We start from the raw sequence: 10,652 nt of genomic DNA on the forward strand, positions 1-10,652 counted from the left end.
CGAGCTAAGGAGTTCATACCGAGTAATGATCGGTACTACTACAACCAAAGTTAGATTAATATCAATCCGGACATTAAATCAAGCTTATACTGAGGTTGAATGATCGGCAATATGACGTATTAATATTTATTAGCTCGGTACAACTGTGCACCGAGTTTATACCAAGCTATTATAATCAGTACCGACCGTATACCGATCTATAATAATGAATACCGACCTAATACCGAGCTAAGAAGAACTTCATACCGAGTAATGATCGTTAGTACTACAACCAACGTTTGATACCCAGTAATGAAACAGTAAAAAGTAAAAAAAAAAAAAAAACAAACAGTATATATAATAACTTACTACTATTAAATCAGAAAAAGCTTGATCAAAGTTTAACGTCGGAGTTTCCTCGTAATCTTCGAAGTCTTCGAAAGCAGAACCTTCATTCGATCCTTCCATCTCCTCAAATACTTCACGATTTCCTTATACGAGGTATATGAGAATTATATGAACCGTAAAGACTATAGAACATCTTAGGTTTAATACAGAAAAGTTTATTATACCTGAGATAAAAGTCGCGTACTTTTTTTTGGTTTCCCGCCCATTTCATATACATTACGACGGGCCAACCCGAAATATTTTAAAAAACGTGTTAAAACATATGGGCTGTCGTCGGATCATAAGGGGTAAAGAGGCATGCCAGGTGTCGCGATTTGAATGGATACCGAACCTAGAGATGTGTTAGGTTACCTGAGGTACAGCTTCCCAATTCTAAATTAACCGTACCATCTTTCTACATTTATATCTCTCAAGGGCCGACAGCGGCTTCCACCTGAAACCCCTCCGTGGGCTTAAAACCCCATATTCGCCATCTCGCCGGAGCTTTACCACCATGCGCCGGGCTCCTCATATGTCTATTTTATTTCTCACCTGTTTGATGACTCTTCTGGGGAAGCCCACAGCCCAGCCATTGGACTTTGGACCTTGCGAAGCTGGTAGCCTGAGATGAGGTTTCTGTGAAGATCTACACCGAGAACGCTCCGATGGAGCCTTGGAAACAGGAAAGCAGTTGGCTACGACGAGGAAATGCCGCTGCATTTTGATCAGGTACTCGTTAGAAATGGCTTCTCTTCTCAAGGGGTAATGCAAGATTGTCCGAACTTTCTGCTTATATCACCCATGCTTCATTTGTGATCATTTATGATCTCTTAAGTTATTTATTGTTTAGATTGGGGCTCTGATTTACTGTTGAGAGATTCTGACCCTGCATGATCGGGTTAAAATTTAGTTTTGATTCGCATACAAATAAATAAATAACTTTACCATTTTAAACCTTTAGTTGTTTTTTATACTTCATGTCCATATGTTAAGCGAGAATAATGGAGTCCTTTCCTCTTTCATTTCATTGCTGCAATAGAGGAGCTCAATTACCAGCACCCTATCCTAACGCCCGGCCACTCCAACCCTAAGCGAGTGACTGAATTATAATTAGATTTCATTTGGTTGCGACAATTAAGAAAATTATGGTTTTGTTTTCCTTCATTCCCAGAAGGCTCTAGGCAAACTAAATGCATTGAAATTAACAAGGCCTCACACAACCCTGGTCTTAAGTTACAAAGCCATAGATCAAATCCACATTACGTGTTTAATTATGCCAAATAAACCCAAGCCACAACTACAACACTTCAAAACAAAAAATATAACACAAGTGGGCCATTCTCTTAACTTAGCTATTACTTATTGGCCTCATCGACCTCAATAATTTCATAAGCGCACCCTGTCCAAAAAATATCAACATATATAAAGGTGAGTTTTCCGTCATAGTAGGCGGATTAATCTTAATATAGTGATTCGAGGACTAAAAATTGAATTATGCATACCCATATAAATTAAATCATAACATTTATAAAATAGAGGTATACAGTTATTTCATAGGACATGCTTTAGGTTAAAGACATCATAAACAATAAAGATTATTATAGGTCTTAAAGTGCAACTAGTACACACAAATGTACAAATTTACAAAATTATTTCATAACTTTATGATAGAATATTATGAATAAAAAACAAAATGTTTGACTATTGGTTATCTCATATATAGAGTTACATATTCATATGTATCATTTTCACAAATTTATATTAAATACTATATAAGTAAAAAGTATATATATTTCTATACAATATTTCAAAACAGAAAATATAACACAAGTGGGCCATTCTCTTAACTTAGCCATTACTTATTGATCTCATTGACATTAGTAATTTCATAAGCACACCTTATCCAAAAAATATCAACATATATAGAGGTGAGTTTTCTATCTCATTAGGCGGATTAATCTTAATGTAGTGATTTGCGGATTAAAAATTTACATATGCATACCCATATAAATTAAATCATAACATTTATAAAATAAAGGTTTACAATTATTTCATAGTACATGCTTTAGGCTAAAGACATCAGAAACAATCATGATTATTGTAGGTCTTAAAGTGCAGCTAGTACATACAAATGGACAAACTTAAAACATAATTTCATAACTTTATGATAGAATATTATGAATAAAAACTAAATGTTTGACTATTGGACATCTCCGATATAGAGTCATATATTCATATGTATCATATTCACAAATTTAGATAACTCACATGCAAAATGTCAACCTATTTGGTATACTTGATTGCACTACTATTTGTAATGGTTCCAAGTGCCCCTCCATGTCTCATCACATCAGAAAAATATATGCATGCTGATTTATATATATAAGTATTGCTCTATATAAGGTTTTGACACATTCATCAATGTTTCAGAGCCAATGTTCAATATGCCATTATGTTCAATGCTTAGAAAATAGTTTAAAGTTATTGATATGCCAATTTGAGGGCATGTATATTATTACAAACCAGCATATATCATGAAGATCAAGTCGTAATAGATTAATGAAATAAATTAGGAAGTCAGAAGGTCATAAGAACCATCTTCATACTAGATAATGCATAATAGTTAAGCCATATATTATGAATAAAGGAACTCCTAATTGCCATGATATACATGTGCCCTATCAACACATAAGATATCATTGAAGCTTGATTCATTTGGTCCTGAGGACGTTGAAAGACTTTGTGTCAATCTTGGACCACATATGAGTATACATGCCAACGATTCAAAATAGCATATGCCATGGGGTATGACGCTATGTGGCGCACCCTTGATGCCATTTACTTGGCTTGGTGCACATGTTCAAAATGATGTGTGCTATTTCTGTCATACAGGAGCAATAGCTTATATGGCGCAAAATGCATGACACACTTTTTTTAATTTAAAATTTATATTTATGTTTATATTTTTTAATTTTATCATTTATTTAACAACTTAATAGTGCTTCCATTATATGTAAATGTGCCTGATGTGGAAGTCGAAGGAAGACGGAGATGCAGAGTTAGAACAGAGAAGAACAATTGGAAAACTTAAGAGAGTATAATATTTTTCATAGCCCCTGAATAAGTTCTCAGCCAACATATATATGAAAATTATGAAGATGTTGAAATTCAACTTGCTGAAAAAGGCTTAACAACCAAAAAGAGATACATGCTGTACCATATAACAAAAAAGGAAACTAAGATAGTGGAAAGAAAAGCACAAAACATGAATGTTAGAGATGGTATACTATTCCTAAAGCAGCCTATAGATACAATAACTGACAGTCCTTTACAATAGAAAAGGCAAAAAAGTGATCGTGGAGATGAGCAAAGCAATAGGGAAATGGAGATAAGTTATCCCTTAGCTGTAATTGCTCCGCATTAGGTATCCCCAGCTTCAGAAGAGCTTGACTCTATCGAGATGGTTGCAGTTAGCACATTATCAGGAGGGTGGTAAGGGTAGATATCATAACCAGATCTCTTGGGTCAAAGATTTTGCTTCTTCAATGCATGTCCACAAGCTCATTCATTAACCTCATGAAGGATGGATGCTTTTTGTATTGCCTGAATGATATGACCTTCTTGTATAAATCTTGACGAGTCATAAAGATCATTTTCCACTCATCTTCTAGGCCAACTCGAATTTGGTGTTAGCCACAACGAATGTCGAGCTTGGAGAATTTAGTAGCCCTAGCGAGCTTATCGAATAATTCTTCAATTCGATGCACAGGAAAGCAAAATTTAATTGTTATTTTGTTGATATCTTTGTTGTTAACACACATTGGCTAGCTATCATCCTTTTTAAGTACTAGTAGTGCAAGAATTGCACATGAGTTCAAATTTGGTTGATTTAATTGTTTCTTCCAAAGGTCGTCCACTAATTGCTCCAGAATGTCATGTTCCCTTGGACCCATTTTGTAGTGTGCTAGATTCAGAAGGGTAGCTCTCGGAATGAAGTCAACTTGATGTTGTAACTCCTATAAAGGGGGAAGGTTCGCTAGCAATTTTACGGGTCAAACATCAGCAAATTTCTGAAACAATCTTTGGATATCAGTTGGCTAACTGAGACTCTTACTATTGGGATTTTGTTCAGTAAAAACCAATGCAAACATCACAGCTGAAGCATAATCCTTCCAAGCTAATAAAAGTGAAGGACCTGATACAAGGTGCATATTTCTTTTACCCTTGGTTGGAGCTGAGCTAACCTTTTGCCAATACAACTAGTTTGAAATTGATCTGATGGCATCCATTGCTACAGTTCTGAATTTTTGTTGGAGATTAGCCTACTGAGAATTTCTGGCTGATGCCTTAGCATTCATTTCATCGAACTTCCTATGAAATGTTTTCACCTCATTGAATATGTTGGCCACCCATAACCCTACATTGTTGCCTCCATTCATACTCACGTTGCCACGCAGCTGCTTTGACATAAGGAATTCAAGGGCGGCAAGATCTGACCTCTCCACAAATGATATGAAATCCACTGGACAGGTTTTGATTGCATCGAAGATCTTGTCCTTTGAATCAGCCCACTGTTCCCCTACTCTTACACGGCCCTAAATTGATTCAATAGCAAATGTATTGTTTGCATGTAGGGCACATTCAAGCAACCAAAGCACTTGACCTCGTCAACGAAAACTGCTCGTTGTTCAGCCTAATGTCCAAACCAATGCACCAGTTACCCTCATTGATGATCCTAATATAATTATTGGTATTAGAGAATAATTTTTGTCTTTAAGAAATTAGGAATGCATTTGGGTAAATTCCTAAGAGAAACTAGAAGGAAGGATAAATGAACTGCTTGTTACTAACAATGCTAAGAAGACAGCCTTGTGCGAAGACAACTTCGAAGAGGGAGCAAATATATATTGTTGAAGTTCCTAGATCATATAAGTATCTAAAAATATGAAATTGGTATAAACATGGGTACAAGAGGCTGACACATGACCTAATGAGTATTCGGGAGAACTTTACTAATACTTATTAGGATAGACGTAATGTAGAAGGGATGAATACAATAGTGAGAAAGGAACATCGGAAAATGAAGATGATAAGCAATTGTAATGGTTGCTATTGAGTAGCACAAGGATAGGAAACAATGATATGCCATCAAGGAGCAAGAAATGAAGAAAGTTTTATTACTATTTGTGTTTTGCATGTGTAATCTTCCTTTAATGTGGGAGCTATGGTCTATATAAGTATTGAGCCATAGAAGCTTATGAGGATATCAATAGGCGGCTTCCGTAGCTATTACTTAAAAAGGTCGGCAACATGTCATAGTTTTGTCAATCACACTAACAGGATGGCTACATTACTTTGCTAATAGGATAAGTACATTTTAGCTCCAACTTAGGCTAACTAAACTTCATTAATCATATTGATTCAATTCCACTATTAGTTTAGTGATAGGAAATACTTGATTTCAAGTAGTTCCTAGACAAATCTGAAGTAAAACTTCAAGAAAAACTGCTGTTTATAGCAGTGGACCAGCAGGTGATCACAGGAAAACAGCAAGAATTAGAGTGAAAACTGAGAGAAAACTCAAGTCAAGACTTGTATTTCACTAGTAGATGAATAAAATAGCAAGATACAATTGATCCTCAATTCGAGAGGAGGATCGATCTCTCCCAAATCTCTAGACGCCGCTAGAGCCCAAAGAAAACCTAAATCTAAGAGACCTCAAATTTCAGCCAAATTCAAGATGTCCAAACCCTCGGAAAACAAAGTATTTAATGCATACAAATCAAAAGTAAATCCCTAAACAATCCCTACATTCAATTTCCCTCCTAGAATCCATTCAAAAACCTTCCTAAAATGAGCTCTCAGGCATCGCGTGCGTGCGGCTGACGGAAGAGGCGGAGACGTTCCGCCCTTTCTCCGCCTGGGCCTGTCCCGCGTGGACCGGTCCAATGGACTCGTCTAACATTTAGTTGCAATAAAATGTGTTTGGGTTGACTCTTACTACACAGGCAATTACTACCATTAGGTCACTTCTACAACATGGTTGATGATTACCTACGTGCGTTTGGTACGTCACATGAACCAGCTAGATTACATGGGCCATCATCACTGCCATTAGGGTTGATTGCATCATCTCCGTTGACTAATTATGTGCACCATCATTAGGGTTGATTGCATCATGTTGTTCAACTACTCGTCCACACCCCATTAGGCTTGATTGCATCATCTCTCTTAGAACAAGAGATGGTTGGAGAATACCTTTTAGTCCTTGTTGATAGAAACCCTTGCTGAATTTCTCCACCTTGTTTAGCCTTGTTTTTTTTTGGTATTCAGGTCTTGGATTTTACACTTTACATTCTATCTTCTTTTTTGAATTCCAGTTCAGCCCTCCCTTCAGGAAATCATATTCTGTTCAGCCGATCTTCTAGAATTGCTTATCAAGATAACATCGGATCATCTCAGCCTTCAACCACCCTGCAGTTTCTTCTATATGCAGTGATAAAAACTTGTGAGAGATCTTTTCAACCACTTCCAGTCGGCCAGAACAGAAAAGCAAGGCTGTAACAGCACCGTAACATAGCATTTCCAATTTGATATGCTATCAAAGTTGTTGGAATACACACATATCATCTAGAGATCATTTTAATAATCTAAAAAACATACTAGTGCATTTTACTATGTTAATTTTGGTATGGATTGAGTCTTAATTGTTAACTTATGTCTAGCCTTCTCTAATCAAGTTGCCTATTGTTTTGCTTTTGTGGACAAATTGTTCCTAATGTAGCCTTTTCATTTTCCTATTGCCATTGAGAGTAAGAGAGGGTGAAACCAGGAGCTTGAGCCATAAGGGAATTGGTGAGGGAAGCAAGTTTCTCCTCTCCATCTTTCTTTCATTATTGTGTTGATTCCCTTGAGGGCAGTAAATGCGCTGTTCTATTCTTATTTTGGTTCCCTGGGGAGCAATAGATGTGTTGTTCAATTCTTGTGCTTGTGCTGCAATTGAAAAGCTTGGTGGCTAGAGAATGAGGCCAACTTGATATGTGATCATAATAGTTAAAGGACTTGTTCTTCTTGTAATTAGCTGAACATTGGATTTATAAAGCTTAGCCGTAATTTCTCTTCATGGATTTAGGCATCCACCACAGTGAACCACGTAATGTATTTTTGTGTTCTTATTATTTACAGTTTTTTATTTCTTGCATTAGCGTTTACTTGATGCTGTTTTATAACTCCATTTCTAGCAATTAGCAAATAGATTTGTGAGATATCTGTAGTGAAAGTTCTTATTACAGGGAGGGTTCATGTGTTCGCGATGCTTGGTTTTTAGGGTTGGACAGTAATTTTGTGTAATTTTCTTGAAGTGTAATCTTTATTTAACTTAACATTGTATAAAGAATTCTTTTGCATTATACTTTCTTAGTTAATTTAAAAAGTCTATTTACATGTTTAGATTGAAACCTGTCAAATTGGCAACAGAGATTAGGATTTATCTAAGCTTAAAATTAGAAGATTTGATGGTCAGATTAATTTTTAATTTTTAGGAAACAGATGGAAATCATTCTTATCATTCCAAATGAAAGCAGCTAAGGCTTTGGAAGGGGAGATAAACTTGTCATAGCTCTTTAGATGCAAATGAAAAGATCGAAATCATGGAGTTAGCATATAATACTTTGGTATTACATTTGAACAACAAAGTGCTCGATGAGGTTGATAAAGAAGTAATTGCAACAGGACTTTGGTCAAAATTAAGACTTATGCACCTGATCATGAACTTGCTAAATTGAATTCATAATAAGGAAAAATTTATTTGTTTTTAAGATGTACTTGGGAAAGAGTATAAATGATAATACGGTTGATCTCAATAATAGTCAAAGATTTTTAAAAACATGGGATTAAGGTGGACAATAAGGATCAAGCCATAATTATAATTAAGTCATTATCTAATTTATATGCTAATTTTGTTGAAACTATGAAATATATTTGAGAAAACTTAGTCACCGAAAAAGATTCAAGCAGCTTTGAAATTGAAGGAAATGGAAATAAAGATTGAAACAGATTCTGTAGTAGCTCTAAGTCTCAATGTTGGAGGTAGATCAGAGAAGGAAAAAAAAAAAGAACTTTTAAGTCTCGAAGACCAAACTCAAATATTTTCTCTATCCTAAGGAATTTTGTTTCAAGAGAAATTATTCTAAACAAAATAAGAAAGGAAAGAAAAAAGGTTGTGAATTGGGGATGCTTCAGTTACGTTAGACGGATATTAGAATTTTGAGGCTTTGATAGTTATTATTGATTCTAATAGTGATGATTAGATAATAGATTTAAGTTGTTGGTTTCATATGACTCCAAGAGATATTTATATGAATCATATGAGGAATGTAATGGTGGAAAAGTGATAGGAAATACTTGATTTCAAGTATTTCCTAATCACTTTGGCAATAGATCTCAAGAACAACTGCTGTCCACAGCAGGAAAACAGTCCAAAACTGAGAGAAAACAGAGAAAAACTGCAGGAAAAATGGATAAACGACTTGTATTTTACTAATAGATGCAAGGAAAATAGCAAGATACAAGGATCCTCTATTCGAGAGAGGATCGCACTCTCCCAATCTCTAGAATACGATCTAGAGCCCAAATCAACAAGAAGAACAAGAGAAACTTCAAAACAAAATCACATAACCCTAAATCTTCCCATTACTCCCTACTTAATACATACAATTCAAAATAGTTACAAAAGGACCTAATTGCCCTCACTTCCCCTCATTTTGGCTCCAAGAAACAACTTGAATTTCAAGTGGACCCCACCTCTAGCCTTCAGGCGGCTTCCGCCTCATGTTCCGCCTGCCCCCTTCTTCGGTAAAAGCGAACCGGCCCACTGGATTGGGCCGGCTGGACCGGTCCAGGGAGGACCGGTCTAACAAAAAGTTATGATGGGGAACAAGTTTGTAGAGTCATTGAGAATGGAACCATTGGAATCAAAATGGAAGATGGAATGATTATGACTCTACTTGAAGTTACTTGTGCAACTTTAAAGGAACCTATCATCTTGATATTTTTGATGCATTAGGTTGTACTTTTTAAGTTGATAGTGGAGTCTTAATGGTAATTAGATTTTGGATTACTATGATGAAGGGAAGAAGATAAAATTATATTTATTTATTATCAGGAAAAAATATAACTAAATCAGTTGATGTATCATATGATACTGAAATAGATAATACAAAGTTTAGATCTCTTCAGCTAGGGTATATTAATTGAAAGGGTTTGCATGATTTACACTTTGGGTCTTTGGCTAGGATAATGCAGATAAAGTCAATTTTGTGAGCATTGTATTTTTAGAAAATAAACTAGAGTGAAGTTTGGTTTAAGACAACATTATAATAAAGGGACTGTAGATTACATTCCTGTGGATATTTACGGGCCTACTACTATTCCAACTTATGGCGGAGGAAGGCATTTTATTTCCGTCATGAATGATTTTTCAATGAAAGTTTGGATCTATGTGTAATAAGAATGTGATTGACATGTTTGAATAATGAGTTTTAGTTGAAATCAAACTTGCGAGAAAATCAAGTGGTTAACAACAAATAATGGGTTAACATGTTTGAATAATGAGTTTAATAATTTTTGCAAAGACAAGATATTGCTCAACATATGACATTGTTGAAGGAATGCAAATAACTTTAACTAAGAAAGTTAGATGCATGTCGTCCCTATCCAAAATGAACAAGTGTTTCTACAATGAAGCAATCAATACTATTTGTTACTAGGTAAATAGAAGTCCAATGCAAACTCTTGATCTCAAAACTCTTAAAGATGTCTCTTACGCCAAAGGAGGGTGAAAGCCAACCGGCCGGCCCAGATTGGTTGAACCTAGCAAAACCGTTGAGCGGAAATGTTAGACCGGTCCTCCCTGGACCGGTCCAGCCGGCCCAATCCAGCGGGCCTTGTATCTATTTTGAATTGTATGCATTAAGTAGGGAGTAATGAGGAGGTTTAGGGTTATGTGTTTTTGTCTTGTAGTTTCTCTTTTTCTTCTTGTCGACTTGGGCTCTAGATCGTATTCTAGAGATTGGGAGAGTGCGATCCTCCTCTCGAATAGAGGATCCTTGTATCTTTGCTATTTTCCTTTCATCTTCTAGTAAAATACAAGTTCTTACTTCGCGCTTCTATCGTTTTACTCGTGTTTTCCCACTGTTTTGTCTGATTTCCTGCTGTGGACAGCAGTTTGCCATGAGATCTTTGGCTAAAGTGATTAGGAAATACTTGGAATCAAGTATTTCCTATCA

The 10,652-nt window shown here is 35.8% G+C and overlaps 1 long non-coding RNA gene across 3 annotated transcripts in view; it reads left to right on the forward strand.

Annotated features, from left to right (window-relative positions):
• Positions 1–779: 779 nt before the first annotated feature.
• LOC110099278 overlaps positions 780–10,652 on the forward strand; it is a 27,150-nt gene continuing 17,277 nt past the window's right edge. For all 3 annotated transcript variants that reach the window (XR_002303431.2, XR_002303432.2, XR_003701796.1), the window contains exon 1: positions 780–1,095. This is a non-coding gene — a long non-coding RNA (uncharacterized LOC110099278). The remainder of the gene's footprint in view (positions 1,096–10,652) is intronic.

This window comes from Dendrobium catenatum, unplaced genomic scaffold, assembly GCF_001605985.2.
Source record: "Dendrobium catenatum unplaced genomic scaffold, ASM160598v2 fragScaff_scaffold_1018, whole genome shotgun sequence".
NCBI lineage: Eukaryota > Viridiplantae > Streptophyta > Magnoliopsida > Asparagales > Orchidaceae > Dendrobium > Dendrobium catenatum.